Source organism: Miniopterus schreibersii, assembly GCF_964146895.1.
Source record: "Miniopterus schreibersii genome assembly, chromosome: 4".
NCBI classification, from domain to species: domain Eukaryota; kingdom Metazoa; phylum Chordata; class Mammalia; order Chiroptera; family Miniopteridae; genus Miniopterus; species Miniopterus schreibersii.
In genome coordinates, this window is record NC_138105.1 from 99,570,488 (window position 1) to 99,584,924 (window position 14,437).

At 60.7% G+C, this 14,437-nt stretch overlaps 1 protein-coding gene and 1 long non-coding RNA gene across 10 annotated transcripts in view; one reads left to right on the forward strand and one right to left on the reverse strand.

Moving 5' to 3' along the window:
• Positions 1 to 626: 626 nt before the first annotated feature.
• Positions 627 to 13,606, reverse strand: LOC308556439. Of its 3 annotated transcripts, none has more exons than XR_013998705.1 (3): positions 13,238 to 13,606; positions 2,969 to 3,064; positions 627 to 2,841 (listed from the first exon to the last, which is right to left on the reverse strand). It is a non-coding gene; the product is annotated as an uncharacterized lncRNA (long non-coding RNA). The 3 variants fall into 3 exon arrangements; XR_013998706.1 differs by having other exon boundaries at positions 1,730 to 2,878; XR_013998707.1 differs by lacking the exon at positions 13,238 to 13,606 and adding an exon at positions 4,020 to 4,416 and having other exon boundaries at positions 1,730 to 2,878.
• Positions 13,607 to 14,039: 433 nt separating this feature from the next.
• The window catches only part of TNRC18 (trinucleotide repeat containing 18), a 77,170-nt gene continuing 76,772 nt past the window's right edge, over positions 14,040 to 14,437 (forward strand). For all 7 annotated transcript variants that reach the window (XM_081135635.1, XM_081135639.1, XM_081135640.1 and 4 more), the window contains exon 1: positions 14,040 to 14,431. The gene's annotated coding sequence lies outside the window, so the exon portion shown is untranslated. The remainder of the gene's footprint in view (positions 14,432 to 14,437) is intronic.

Below are 14,437 nucleotides of genomic sequence, written 5' to 3' on the forward strand. Positions count from 1 at the left end.
CACAGTGGCCGTTTATAGTCAGATGTCCCCTGAGAGCTCCCAGGCCTGGGTCCAGGAAGCTCATGGGCTGCAGGTGATGCTGCAGCTTGTGGGGAGCTCACCAGGGCGCTGTCAGCCGGGCCAGCTCCTGTGGCCTCTTCACGTGGCTGGGCTGCCTCGCAGCGTGGTGGTCCCAGGCTACCTCGATTCCTCACCAGGGACCGGCCTGCCCCGAGCGAGTGAGGGGAGAACCCATGGAAGCTGGTTTTGAGAACCAGTCTAGGCCATTGGACATCTCCTGCGACATTTCCTTTCTCTGGGCCAAGCAGTCACAGGCTACCCTGGTCCAAAGGGAGGGGACTCAGATGCCACCTCTTGATGGGGGTGTGTAAAGAATGTGGGGGCACTTTTTAAAAACTGCTAGTGGCCAAGAAGTACGCCCACCCCATGTGTTGGTGGCCGTCTGTAACCCACCCGTCTCCGAGGGCCGTGTCCCCGCCTGCCTCCCGGCCAGACCCCAGACCCCTTCAGTGGATGCTCCGTGGCCAAGGGAGGAGCGGCTGGGAACCTGGGACTAGGGGGCTGGTCCAGCTGGAGTCGTACAGCACTTGCTTCCCAGGGCGGCCTCGCAAACTCCCACAAAGTCCGTGGCTTAAGACAAGAGAAGTTTATTCTCTCCACAAGTTCGGAGGCCAGAAGTCTGAAATGGAGGCGCCGGCAGGGCCAGGCCCCTCCAAAGGGCCCAAGGGGGAATCTGTTCCAGGCCTCGCTCCCAGTTTCCAGCGGTGGCTGGCGATACTTGGCTTTTCCCGGCTCGCAGACCCGTCACTCCAGTCTCTGCCCCTGTCATCGCACGACTGTTGTCCTCAGCACGGGTGTCTGAGTGCAGATTTCCCAGTTCTGATGAGGACCCCCGTCACTGGATCAAGGCCCACCCTAAAATGCGCTGTGGCCTCATCTTAACTACATCTTCACTGTAATCATCTTAGTGACAGCCACAGAGACCCTGCTTCAGAATAAAGTCACATTCTGGGGTTCCCAGACAGCAATTCTGGAGGGACACCACTCAGCCAAGGAGCTGAGGTGCCCCCGCCTCCGCTCCTTGGCCCCGGGACACGGCCGAGCTGCCTCCCGAGCGGAGGTTTCGCGGGAGCCCCTGTCGCACCGGCATCTGGCCGGTCCCCGCCCCGCCCTCCCTGCCAAGTCAGCTCCCTCGAGAGTCCTGGGTTTCCTGGCTCCCGCCGGGCCCGGGGAGATAAGTCTGGGGAGCACGTGAGAAGGTGATCAGGCCCCTGGACCTCTGCCCAGGCTGGGTCCTCGCCCAGGGCGCCCTCTGCCTGTCTTCTCTCTGCAGCCGCCTTCCAGTGCCCCTCGCGCCCGGGTTCCAGGGATGTGACGGGCGGGGTGTGTCCCCTAAAGTGCACAGGCTGGAGCCCTAACCCCTGAGCCTCAGAATGTGACTGTACTGGGCCTTTAAAGAGGTGAGTAAAGTGAAATGAGAGCAATGGGGTGGTCCCCGATCCCACAGGACTGGGGTCCCCATAAAAGAGCTTAGGACACAGGCACACAGAGGACAACCACAGGAGGACACGGAGAAGACAGCCGTGGGCAAGCCAAGGAGAGAGGCCTCGGGAGAAAGGCTTCTTCACCCCAAACTGGGAGGAAACACCCCAGCTGTTTAAGCCGCCTGGTCCGCGGTGGTGTTGCCGCAGCCCCAGCCGACTCGGGGTGCTGGGGAAGATGAGGTAAACGGTCCTGCCGCTCTGGAGGCCCCACAGGTGTAGAACAAACCCACGGACAGTCCGTGGGTCGAGGCCAAGAGAAAGCAGCAAAGGGCCGCACTGTGGCCGGAGGAGCCCCGGGAGGCCCACGTCCTGGCTCCTGCCCGAAGCTCTTACAGAAGCACGTTTGATGTCCCTCACTGAGGACAAACACAATTAAACACCCTCCATTCGCCTCCCCTCCGCTGGGACACCCTTGCTGTCTGCACCCAGGTTGTGTTTGGGGCCCCCCCTGACATCCCACAGACCGCTGGCCTCGGGTCTATCTCCCCCCAACCGGGGGCTCCCCCTGGGCAGGGACTAGGGTGTGCCCCTGTGTCTCCAGTGGCCCTGGGCCAGGCATGTGGTCTGAGCTTGTCCAATCGAGGCTGGAGATGGGAAGGGCCAGGAGTGGCCCTGTCCTAGTCCCCGGTGAGACAGCTGGGTCCTTGAGACCCTCCACTCCCACATCCAAACAGGCAACAGCTGGGCCTTGGTCTTGGTGGCTCACAGAGGACCAGGCAGGGCTGGGCGAGGGCTCAGAAGCCCGGCAAAGCTCCTTGCCCTCCTGCAGCGGAGTCCCATGTCCCACGGCGCACCCTGGGAGCACTTGGCCTTGAGGAGGCTGGTGAGCAGGGCAGCTGGTGGAGGCCAACGCCGACGATGCGGGTGGCTGTGTGACCTGCTGTCGGCAGGCACCAGGCGTAGAGGACAGTGCAGGACCTGGCACATCCGGGAACGGAGAGCCCTGGAGAGCAGTCATGGGAGGCCAGCCTGGTGGGTGAGACACCAGTGGAAGGCGATGTGCGTGGTGCCCTGTGCTCAACACTCACATCAGCGCCCATTTCACAGATGAGAAGACTGAGCCTGAGCAGGTTCACAGAGGAGGAGAAAAGAACTGGGCTTTGTTTCCCAGTCACCCTCCTTGTATCCCAGTCCTGTCCCCTGTCCTTAGTGACTGTGGGGACCATGGCCCATTCAGGCCCCCGCCACCCCCAGCCAGGGGTGGCTTCAAGAGTATTCTGAGCCTCCGAGGCCGCCTCTGATTGACGGTGAATTGAGTCGACATGCAATTTGTACCTTGAGTACGAAGATACGGTTGCTGCCAGAAGAGAACCGAAACCAGCAATGAATAACTCCTGTGCTTTCAACAAAAACACCAATAAAATGAAAGTTTGAAAAAATACCACTCAACCCACCCAGGCGTGAAGGGGAGAAAGCATACCTACCGCAAGTTATCTGAGAGGGGCTCCTGCGGCAGAGGGGCTGGGCCTGCTCCTCGTGGGGCTGGGCCGGCGCCAGCTCACGGGTGGGAGACAGCAGGGCTGCAGTGGGTACACCAGGGGTGTCACCTGAGACAGGAGGCCTTGCCTGGCTCTCTCCCCTCCCTGGCCCAGCATGTCACCTGTGAGCCAGGCAGGCCCTGCTGGGAGGCCTGCAGGCCCTCGCACAGGCTGTTCCTTTGGCTTGGAATGCCTGCCTCTGCCTTCCCTAGCAAACTTCTATTCATCCTTGAAAACCCCACCAAAGTGATGTCATTTCATTCATTCACCAGTGGACATTCCCTGAGGTCTGTTGGGCCAGGCCTGGTGGGGAGGACCTCAGGGTGGGCTGCATTACACAATTGAAGGTTTGTGTGCCCCCCCATTCATAGTCTGAGACCTTAGCCCGCAGTGTGACGGCATTAGGAGGTGGGCCTTTAGGAGGTAAGTCATGAGGTGGGAAGATCACGAATGGGATTAGTGTCCTCACAACAGAGATCCCAGGGGGCTCCCTCCTGCCTTCTGCTGTGAGGACACAGCCACACCAGAAGTGGGCCCGGCTGGTCACTGACTCTGCCTCAAGAGCCTTGACCTTGGACTCTGGCCTCCAGGACTGTGGGAAATAAATTTCTGATGTTTAAGCCACCCTGTCTTTGTTATGGTTGCCCGAGCTGACTGATACCCGTAGGAGACAATTCTAAGAGGGGCGATGGGGGCCACTGGGAGAGAGTAACAGCCAGAAGGATCTGAGTTCAAGTCCCTTCTCCATCACCACTCAGCTACGTGACCTTGGACAAGTCCCTTCCCCTGCCTGGGCCTCTGTTTCCACATCATAACAAGACCCCTCTCTTGGAGCCCCAGGTTCCAGCCACCCACTTGGAATGGAGAGGCAGTGACCTGGGCAGGGACGGAGAACTGAGTTCCAACCCCAGCTTGGCCGCCCTGCGTGACCGGGGCTGTCACAGAGCCCGAGCCCCGCTCACGCAGCTGAGTGGGATCTTCTCTCTCCTGCACTCACGTGGCTGGCCTGGTGCTGGCTGAGGGGGGACCTCGCTGGGGCTGTCTGTTGGCTGGAACACCTGCAGTGGCCTGTCCAAGTGGCTGAGGGTCTTCAGAGCATGGTGTCCCCAGGCAGTCTGGCTTCTCAGCCAGGGGCTCAGGGTTCCTCATGTGAGGGTCCCAGTGTGTGGGGTGACGTCGTCTCCTTTCCTGACCCCGACTTGGAAGTCACAATGCCACTGCCCTGTGTCCGGTTATAAGATACAAGGTTCCAGCTCCAACGAGAGGAATGTCAAGGTCACATTGTAGAAGGGAAACGTTGTGTGGCCATCCTCAGAGGATACAATGTGTCATGACACCCGCTTGGGAGGCCAGGCCATGCCTACAATGTGGCAAGTTTATCTCCTGGAGTTGAAATTGTGACCTGGTGTGGGGGAGGCAGGGAGAGAGGGGGAGAGAGAGGAGGGGGGAGGAGGGTTTGGAGAAGGTGCTCAAGGTCTGTGGCCGCCAGTCCTGAGTGGAGTTTTGCCTCTGGGGCAAGGCCGTGTGGTGAGGCTCGTCCCTCGGTCCCTCCTCAGGTCTGATGACCCTGCCCTTGGAGAAGCACTTGGGCAGAGCGCTCATCTGCGGTGCTTTCTGTCCAGCTTCGCCCCTTTTAGAGCCAGCTCTCCCCAGGGCCCTTTGGGGACCGGCCTCTATCTTGCTGCAGATCTGAGGTTGGCCATACCCCCCCCCCCCGAAAACTGATGTTCATTAGGAGAGGAAGGAAAATGAGAGGGAGGGGGAGGTGAGAGGGAGGGGGAGGGAGCCATGTCCTGTACCTGAAGGTGTCCACCTTCGGCTTCGTCCAGTGTTGTTGCTTAAGGCAGGTGGGTACCGACCACGGACAACATCTCCTTCCTCCTCTGGGTTGAGCCCTGTGCCGTCTGGCCCTCCCCTCGCTCCTGGCCCTGTCCTTACCCTGGGCAGTGTCCCCCGCACTTTGGTTCTTTGTTGATCCACTGTCCCACTGTCAGCTCTGGGGACAGGACTCTGGTCCCCTCTGTCACTTTTTCGTCAGGGCCTAGCACAGGGCCAGACCCAGTGGGTGTGTGTTAAACACGAGTGGGTGATGCGAGGAGGTGGGCGTGTGGCCTCAGGAAGACGCCACCACCAGGGGGTCTGAGCTGAGTGGGCAGCTGAGCAGAAGCTCCACGAGCTGCAAACTGGAGACCCGCGGGTGCCCTACCCAGGGGCTTTATTTTGGTCAGCATAGTGGGGATTTTAATCCTCAGCTGAGGATATTGTTTCCATTGTTTTTCAGAGAGTGGAAGGGGGGGGAGAGAGAGAGAGGGAATCGATTGGTTGCCTCCCACAGGCACTCAACGGCCTCCTGTATGCGCCCCAACCGGGACTGGGGATTGAGCCTGAAACCGAGGTACGTGCCCTTGGCTGGAATCAAACCTGGGGCCCTTCAGTCCTCGGCCTGATGCTCTAACCACTGAGCCAAATTGGCTAGGGCTGTGTTTTTGTTTTGTTTTGTTTTTTAAATTGATTTCAGAGAGAGGAAGGGAGAGGGAGAGAGGGAGAGAAACATCACTGATGAGAGAGTCATTGATCGGCTGCCTCCTGCACGCCCCCTACTGGGGACCTAGTGGGCAACCCGGGCAGGTGCCCTGACCAGGAATCGAACGGTGACCGCCTGGTTCATAGGTTGGTGTTCAACCACTGAGCCACGCTGGCTGGGCTGGCATAATTTTAAAAGTAGTGCCAAGGAGCCGCCACAGGAGGGTCGCCCAGGCTCAGAGCAGGCGTGCTGGAGAGAATACATTTTTATGTGTTGTGTGAGGGACTTTTGTCGCTGCAGCATCGCTTGGCTCATCCTGACTGATACACCAGCTTCCTATTAACAGCAGCAGACCCGGGCTTTCCTACTTCTGTTCATCTTCTTCCTGACTTTCGTGGGCGCTTAAGTTTGGGACAATGTGTTAATTTGCTAGGGTGGCCGTAACAAAGGACCACAGGGTGGGCGATGTAAACCGCAGACATGTATCGTCTAGCAGCTCTGAAGGCCAGGAGCTCAAGGTCAAGGTGTGGGCAGTGCTGGTTCCTTCTGGGCTGTGAGGGAGGACCTGCTGGGGCCTCACCCTCTGCCTCGAAGATGGCTGTCTCCTTTCTGTCTTTCCACACGTCTTCCCTCAGTGTCTATGTCCCTTTTATTAAGGACACCAGTCACAGTGGCTTAGGGCCCACCCTACTCCAGGGTGACCTCGCCTTAACTAATTACACCTGCAATGACCCTATTTCCAAAGAAAGCGGTGCCCTGAGGTTCTGGGGGTTAGGACCCGAACATACCAATTCTGGGGGTACTCCATTCCTAACAGGTGACCCCCTAGAGGAGGGTGTGTGGGAGCTGGGCCAGGGGAGCAGGCTGGACAGGGGAGTATGAGGGAGAACTCAGACATTTCTTTTCCAGCAGGGCTGGTTCTAGAAGCTTCTTCAGAGACTCCGTGTGGCTACAGATGTGGGAGTGCATGTGTGCATGCGCTGGGGGTTGGGGGCTGCCTCCTGCTCATCTCCAAGTGGAGAAAGGGGGGGGATGCGGGAAGGGGGTCTGTCAGGTTTGATCCTAGCCGGTTTGTGATTTGATGCCGTCTCTGGAAATGGATTGACGTGGGGGGAGGGGGCAAGAGAGGCAGAAAGGAGAGGGAAGCTTTCGAAGTTATAGCCATGGGAAATGTTTTTATTTTTTTATTTTCTGCTTGAAAGAAAATGCCAAAGAAACATTTTTTTTTTTTTAAAGGGAAGGAGGTGAAGAGAGAGTGAGAAAGAGAGAAAGTGTGTATGTAAGAGAGAAAGTGAGAGAGAGACATCCTGGGAGCCTGTGGGTGTGGGATGCTTCCTGGAGATGCCACCATGGGCCATGGAGCACCAAAGGGGAGCATAGAGGTGGAGGTCTGGGCTTGCTTGCTGCCACCCCGGGCCTGGTGACCTTAAGAGGGTCACCCACTTCTCTGGGTCCCAGGGACCATTTAGAGTAGTGTGTCTGCGACAGGGGTGCAGATGCGTGGGATGGGCCGGTGTGCAAGTAACAGAAAGAATGCAGAAAGGGACACCTGGGGATTGTGTGTGTGTCAGAAACCAGAAGACCCCGGGAGATGGGAAATGGGAATCCCCAGGTGTGCCCTGAGGGGGCTGGAGGCCAGGAAGGGGAGCTCCTGAACTGACCACAGCCCCCTCCGGCCAGGGCCAGGAATGTGCCCTGGGTCGGCCTGACCTCACCCGGCCCCAGGCCAAATGGACTCCCACTAACCTCTGACCTGTCACCTCCCCCCCAGGCGAGGACAGGGGAGAGGCCCTAGTAGAAGGTAGAGGATTGATGGGAAAGGGCAGTAAAGGGGGTGGCAGGGTGGAGGGTGGGTTCTTGCCGGGCCATTTACCTTCTCTAAGCTAGTCTGGGGTGGGCCAGGGGCTCTCAGGGGTGCTGGGGTTCCAGGTCTGTATCCCCAGCCCCCCACCTGGCCTAGCCGCTACTTCTGAGCTGTATGAATGTGTCACTTCTTTCTGCACCTCCGTTTCTCATCTGTGAAACTGCAGGACAGTATCAAAGTCAGAGGGTCGTCAAAGCCGGCTCAAAAGGGGCCAGTTTGCACAAAAGCAATTTTCAGACTATAAAAGAGGAAACTGGGAGGATTCTGCAGGAAGGGGGTGGGGCCGGCCTGGATTGGCAGGGGCCACGTGGGTCAGGGCAGTGGAAAGGGACCCGGCCCCTCTGGGAGCCAGGCTGGCGGTGGAATTTGCTCCAGAATTCTCAGCTTGCACAGGCCTGCCAGGGAGGGCTGCAGGGGCCCGGCACCGCCGCAGCGGGAGGCAGCCCCCTCCGGGGCCCCATCCCCACCTAGGTGCAGCGCCCCTCCCCCGCGGGCAGCCGCCCTTCCCCCACACACGTGCTGCCAAGCCCTCCATTAGTCACCCTGGCACCGACATAACATAAATCCCATTAGTCACACCCGCACAAACTCGCCTGCAGAACACACCCAGGCACACCCAGACAAAGGAGGCCCCCAAAGAGGCCTTGTTTGTCCCTCCGTCTTCCCTAGTGCCTAGAACAGTGCAGGCAGCCCAGGCGCTCCATGAGCACGTGGTCAGCCTCCCCCAAAGCAGCCAACTCCCACCATAAGTACCCCACAACCAGGCGCCCCGGGCTTGCCCAATAACAGTCCCCCCCCCACTCCAAACCTCCCCCCACCCCGTCTAGGTACCACAACAGACGCCCCCGAATGCCCTTGGCCATTCCCTCTCTGCCTCTTTCTGGAGGGGCGCGCCAGGCCTCGTGTCCCCCCTCCCCACGCCTGTCCTCCCGACCGTCTAGCAGGAAAGCCATTCCCCAAGGTCAGCAGAGCGCTTCGGCAGGCGGCCGGGAGCTGATTTATTGGCGGTTTATTTGGAGAAATGCTATCGCTCTTGGATTCCGGGGGAGAAAATCGCACACGGTGGACTTTAACCTTGGGTTGAAACCGCAGCGCTTTGTTTTCGGAGGCGCTTCCTGGTGCGCAGCGGCGGGGCTGGGCCGAGGGGGGGCCGGCGGGAATGTGGCTCGGCAGCCTCTCCGCTCCCAGGCCGCGCGCGCGCCGCCCGCCGCCCGCCGCCCTCAAATCTTCTGCGCCCAGGCTCCGTCCTTCCCAATGCGCTAGAAATTCTGAGCCGAAGCTCCCAGGGTGAGGGCCTTTGGAAGAGAGGTAACCCCCTGCCTCCGGCATCTGCCACCGACGGTTGGCAATTGTGTCACGCACGGGGAGGTCCTCAGGAGGCACCCAGGAGGTGGTGAATGCCTCCCTGTTGCGCGGCGGCCCCACCCGAAGCCCTGAGTAAGAGGTTGTTCCGAAGCGCCGGCCCCTGATCCGGGCATGGCCTGCTCCCCGGCTGCAGGACACCACCGCTTGAGGGCTTGTTCCCGCCCCTCTGGCAAAGAGACAACGCTGGTGACATTAAGCATGGTTATTGCAAATGCACCCTCTCTGGGCACCCCTTGACTGTTCGGGTGGAAAGACTGCTTTCCCTACCAGGCTGCTGCCACCAACGCCCCGCGGATTCCTACTTTTTCGAAGGCTGGGCTATTTGCATCAAAGCGGGCGGCCGACACGGGCCCCCAAACCGAGTGGGCGGCGAAATGCCCAGGGTATACCGGGCATGGCGGGGAAGATGGGCTAGCGTGGGGTAGGCAACCGGATGAGCCCCCACCTCCAGGTGCAGCGCTGCAAACACCCTGCTTGGTCCACGCCGTGCAAAACAACAAAAACAAACAAACCAACAAAAAGCCCTCTCTGTATGGCACGCACGCAGAGGGCTCTAAGGTCGAAACGATGGCGCGGGATTAAGGCAGGGTCTTTGGAGAGGGGTGGCAAGCTGGGTTCTGGGAGGCCGCTCAGACCCTGACCCGCCGTCACTCCTCTAGGGTGTGGGTGGCGTCAGAGTTGGGTGACCACGCGCCCATCCCGGCGTCACCGAGCCTTCATAGGAGTAAGAGCCCCGCCCGCGCGCCGCGACCCCAGGCAGCAATCCGGTGAGGCCCCAGCCGCCTAGAGGTCCGGCGACTGCGGGGACGGGGACGGATGCAGTGGCACCAAGTGGGCTAGGCCGTTCCCTCTATTTGGCGAAAAGGGAAGCTCCTGTCTTGACTCCCCTCGCAGTCTCGGTGTCCCCAGGCCGTGGCTGGGAAAGCTAGGCGCACGGCGCGGCCCGAGATGCGAGGCCGGCCGGGAGCCTCCGCGCGTGAGCAGCGAGGAGGAGGGCCCGCCGGAGATTTATGGCCACAGCCAGCCCCCTGCGCGCTGAGCGCGGCTCAGTCCTCTCGGAGCCAAACAGTGGAGTGGAAGATCCGACCCGGCCAGGGGGGAAAAAGCCAGGGCCGGAGGCGGAGCCCAGAGGCCCCGGGATCCGCTGGGGCCCGGCCTGGAACTTCAGCCCCCCCTCTGCCCTGGACCCGGCGGAGTGCGGGGCTCTGGCGCCGAGTCCCTGGCGTTCCTGGAGGACCGGGGCTGCTCTTGCTGAGCCTGGGGCCCCCGAACCGTGGCTGGGCCAGTAGCAGCACGGGGATGGCGAGCATGGCTTTCCGGGCGGGGCCTCTCCGGGTTTTAGCGGCGTCCGGGCCGGGAGCTCCCTGGTTGCTGGACCTGGGACCTGGACACTGGCGCTTAAAAGACCCGGCCAGGTCTTCTCCGCCCGCAGCAGAGGCGGGCGGCCGCCCAGGCCCCCTTCCCGAGAGCCTGGCAGAGCGCGGGGACTCCGGCCCCTACAGGGAAAGACAGCTCGGGGCTAAGGGTGGAGGTGGCTCGGCCGTCCTCGCCTGGGAAAGGATGATGTGGCTTTTTCTTTCTTTCCCCCTGGGGAAGGGATAAGGGAAGAACGTGTCCGCGCGGCCAGCAGTGCCGGGGTCCCGGGAAGTACCAGGTTCGGTCCTGAATAGGGGAGGGGGGGCGCCGAGCCGGCCCGACCCAGGCGCAGCCGGGGGAGAGCTGGGCGCAAGGCTGCCCGGTCCTTTGGCTTGAAAACAAAGGGGACACTTTGTCAGTCGGGTCGCCCCGGAGCCGATCCCGGCGGCCTGGGAATATACAAAAGGCCTCGGCTTCAGCGGCCCGTGGCGCAGGCCTGGGCGCGTTCTGCGGGAACTGAGGTTTGGGGTTGCAAGGCCCCCCCCTCCCCGCCCCCGCCCTCCAGCCGATTTTCCGCTCAGTCAGTACAAAACACACACATATACACACTGCGTCAACACTCTTTTTGGCCTTGGCTCCCTCCGGGTAGACAGAAATATGTGGGGGGAGGGGACAGAAGATGGCGGCCAGACTTCGGGCTGCGCGGCTGCCACCCCCGAAGGGCGCCCCGGCCTGATTTCTGCATTTCACTGTGGCCCACTGGCGCGGGGAGCGCGTCTCCCGAACTCGGAAGGCCAGTAAGGGGTGCCCCGGAGGCCCCCTGCACACGACGAGGGTCCGCGGAGGAGCCCGGACAGCGCCCACTACCCGGTCGGGGACCGTCCCCCGCCCTAAGATGGCTCCCGGCCGCTGTTTATCCAGCGATTGCGGGGGCCGCCAGGACAGGGGGCCCAGGAGGGGGCAAAGATCTGGGCGCGCACGGGGCTGCCGGGGCGGGCGGCTCCTCCGCGGGGCACCTCGCGCCGGGACGCGCGCTGCAGCTCGGAGAACCGGCGCGGCCGGCGTCAGTCCTGCGGTCCCGCCCGGCGGCCGGGAATCAGGAGCCGCCCCCGCTTCCCCCAGGCCCTGCGCCCGAGCCGGGCTCCGCGGGCGCGCGTGGAAGTGTGTGCAGGGAGCGCGGCGCAAGGGGGCTGGGGTCCACAAAGGCCCAGGAAGAGGGGCTGGGGGAGGGGGCCTCGCCCGTCCCAACCACGGCCCTAATGAAATGCAGGCTCGGTTCGCCACGCCGACGAGGCGCACACTTGGAAAATGCAAACGCCATTGGCAAATCCAGGGCAAACAAGCAGAATTTTTATTAGCAACTAAATGATTTATGGCACACATACCCCGCCGTCACAATTACGGCGTCTTGGAGCATCCAGGGGTGAGAACATTAAACATTTATAAAAATAGGGTTTTGTTATTTTCCACCCTGCAAGCGCTTTGTATTCCCCACCCTAGCGCTCTCAAGATACATTTTTTTTTTTCCTTGAGCTATATTAAAGGAAAACATTCCAGATCTAGGGCGGGGACACGAGGTGGGGGAAATCAGGGTCTGAGCTCCGAATATTGGAGGGCAACCAGGGGGGTGGGGAAGCGATGGGGGCCCTGGCGTGGGAGGGTTTACTAGGAACCCACAAAGGCCTCTGGCTAAGACTGGAGGGCGCTGGGCGCCCACCAGGGCTGCGCCCCCAGGCTCGGCCCCTTCCCCTGCCTTGGCTCCCAGCAGCCGCGCACAGCACAAGTGCGTTTATTTTATTTCTGCAGCCATCCCCCTCCCCCAAGGAACACAGACACAATACCTCCTTTCTCTAACCCCCCCTCTCCTCTCCGTCTTTGCTCCTGGCTGTCCGGGGCTGCACCGGGAGCCTCCCGCTGCCGCAGCCGCCACTGAGACTTGTGCGCCCTGCTCCAAGCGCGGACACCGCCGCTGGTTCCCCTTGGATCCGGCTATTTTCGTTCCTTTCTTTCTTCTCCCCCCTCCCTCCTCCCCCCGCAGAGCTTCTGCTTCCAAAAGAGGGCAGCCTAGAAACCAGCGCTGGAGGCTTTGGGAAGGGCAACTTGAAACTGTCCTCAAGAGGCTGAACTTTTTTCCCCCAGATTTATTCTGGAATTAAATTAGACACCCCCAGTTATCTCTGGAAGTTTAACCTTTTTTTTTCTTTCTTTCTAAAAACGGGTAAAAGAAAATAGAACGAATGGGGGCTAACTAGCTCATTTTTTCCCCTCCAGAAAAGTTGCCTTAAAAATGGATTTAAAAAAAGTAGAACGAGCGATGCCAAACGCTGAGTCCGCAGCGCGAGGCGAAAGAGCGGGCTCCTCTTGTTTTAATTAAAATCCAATAAAAAAATCCAATCACCGCGGTAGCTCTCCGAGGAAGGATCGGCAAGGATTTCTGCCCTTCCGAGCTTCCTATCGAGAGTACGTAATGCCTAGCAGGGCATGGGTCCCTGCCAGGCTGCGGAGAGGGTGCGGGCGGGGGGTGGGGGGGCTCCGACCGCGTCCCCACTCCTCTCGTCCGCAGCCAAGTAGGTTGCCTCGGGCAGCTCCGGGCGACTCAACCCAGAAAGGATTTTGCTGAAAGCGCAAAATAAAAGTACAAAGTCTGGGGGATTGAGTCTCCCCTCCCCCTCAGGCCACCCCGGCTAGCCAAGCACTTTTTGGGCTTGGCTGCTGCTTCCTCTGAGCTCAACAGATTTTTTTTCCCCCCGGTCTCGCCCTCCCTGGAGGGGACGCGGCGGATGGAAGGCGAGAGAGGCCCCCAGCCAAGAGGTTTTTAATATTACACTTTAATAGGTTTCAGAAGGCCCCGTGGAGAAATGCTAATAGGCTGAAATGTCAGAATCGAGAGGGAGTCAGTTAGCGCTCAGCCGATCTAATCCTTTTTTTCTGCTCTGATTTTTTTTTTTTGGTGGGGGGAAGGGAAAGGGTGGGGAGTGCCCACGCAGAGAGGCTTTGGGGAGGGGCGCACCGTGCAAAGCACCGCAGCCCAGGCTGGGGCCGTGGGGGGGAGCGCGCCCGAGCCCGCGTTTCTATAGGAACCCCTTTTAGAAGATTAGAGACTCACCCGCTGCCGGCCGCCGCGGCCTCTCCAAAATATTAATCAGTAACCATCTGACACCGCATTTCAGGGAGGGACCCGCAGGCCGGGGCTAGGAAAACGGCCTTCTCGCCAGCCCATCCTACCCAACCGCGCTGCTGGGGGAGAGGGAATGAATCGCTGCTTTGTTTTAAAAGGGGGGGGAGGGAGGAAAAAGCAGCTCTAGTCTGTTTTGGCGTCGCCACCGCGCGTTCTAGAAGGCGCGCCCCAGGGGAGATGGGGGGCCGGAGCCCGGGCACGGGGTGCAGCCAGCCGGGCCCCAGGCCCTTCCCGGCTCGCTCGGCTTGTCACCTCCTCCCGCGAGCAGGAAGCTGACAGGCGGCCCATTAAACCGCGCCTTGCAAAGCCCAGGATTGCGGCGACAACCATCTTCCTCTATTTTGATCACTAAGCCCAGACGCTGGGGGAGGGGGGAGGAAAAGGGAGGAGGAGGAGTAAGGGGGGGTGTCTGAGCTGGTGGAGGGGGAGGGCTGCCTAGAAACGGCCCGGAAAAATTCTCACCACCAGTTTTGATCATTCAGCCCCGCCGAGGGGAGCCTGGAAACTGCTGGAGCCCCTAGGTCCGTAATTGGTTTTATAGGAATGGCTGAGGGCCAATGTGTTTACATGCGCGTGATTGGCGGCGCGCGCGGCCAATGGGTGGCGGCCGGAGGCGGGCCTGCGGGGAGGCGGGCACCTGGGAACAATGCGTGTTTCTTCCGCGAAGAGTGCTCCCCTCCCCCCGCCGCCCCTTACCCCCCCCTTGTTTTTTTTTTTTTTTTTTTTTTAGATCCAGCGAGAGGAACTTGAAAGGGGGGTTGTGTAATGTACCTTTTCCAATCCCGGGCTGTATATGGAGATTTGGGATTCTTTAAACCGGCGCTACCTGGATTTTATTAAAAAGCGGGGAGCTCGGCGGGAGGAAAGCTGGCTTTTCCGGGGGCTGCGGGAGCCCGGCCGCGGGAGGGCGGAGGAGTTGGCGCGCCGAGCTCTCGGCCCGGGGAGCGGTTTTCAACCAAAAAAAGGAAAGGCGGGCAAAAAGTGTGAGGAGGCTGCGGGTGGCGAAGGGGAGCAGCGGCCGTGGGATGGCGGGCAGCACGGGCGCCTAGCCGCGCCGGGCAGCGGGGCCGCCAGCGGAGTCGCCGTCGCCAGACCCGGGAGCCGGGAGCCCCACCGCGCCAGGTACGC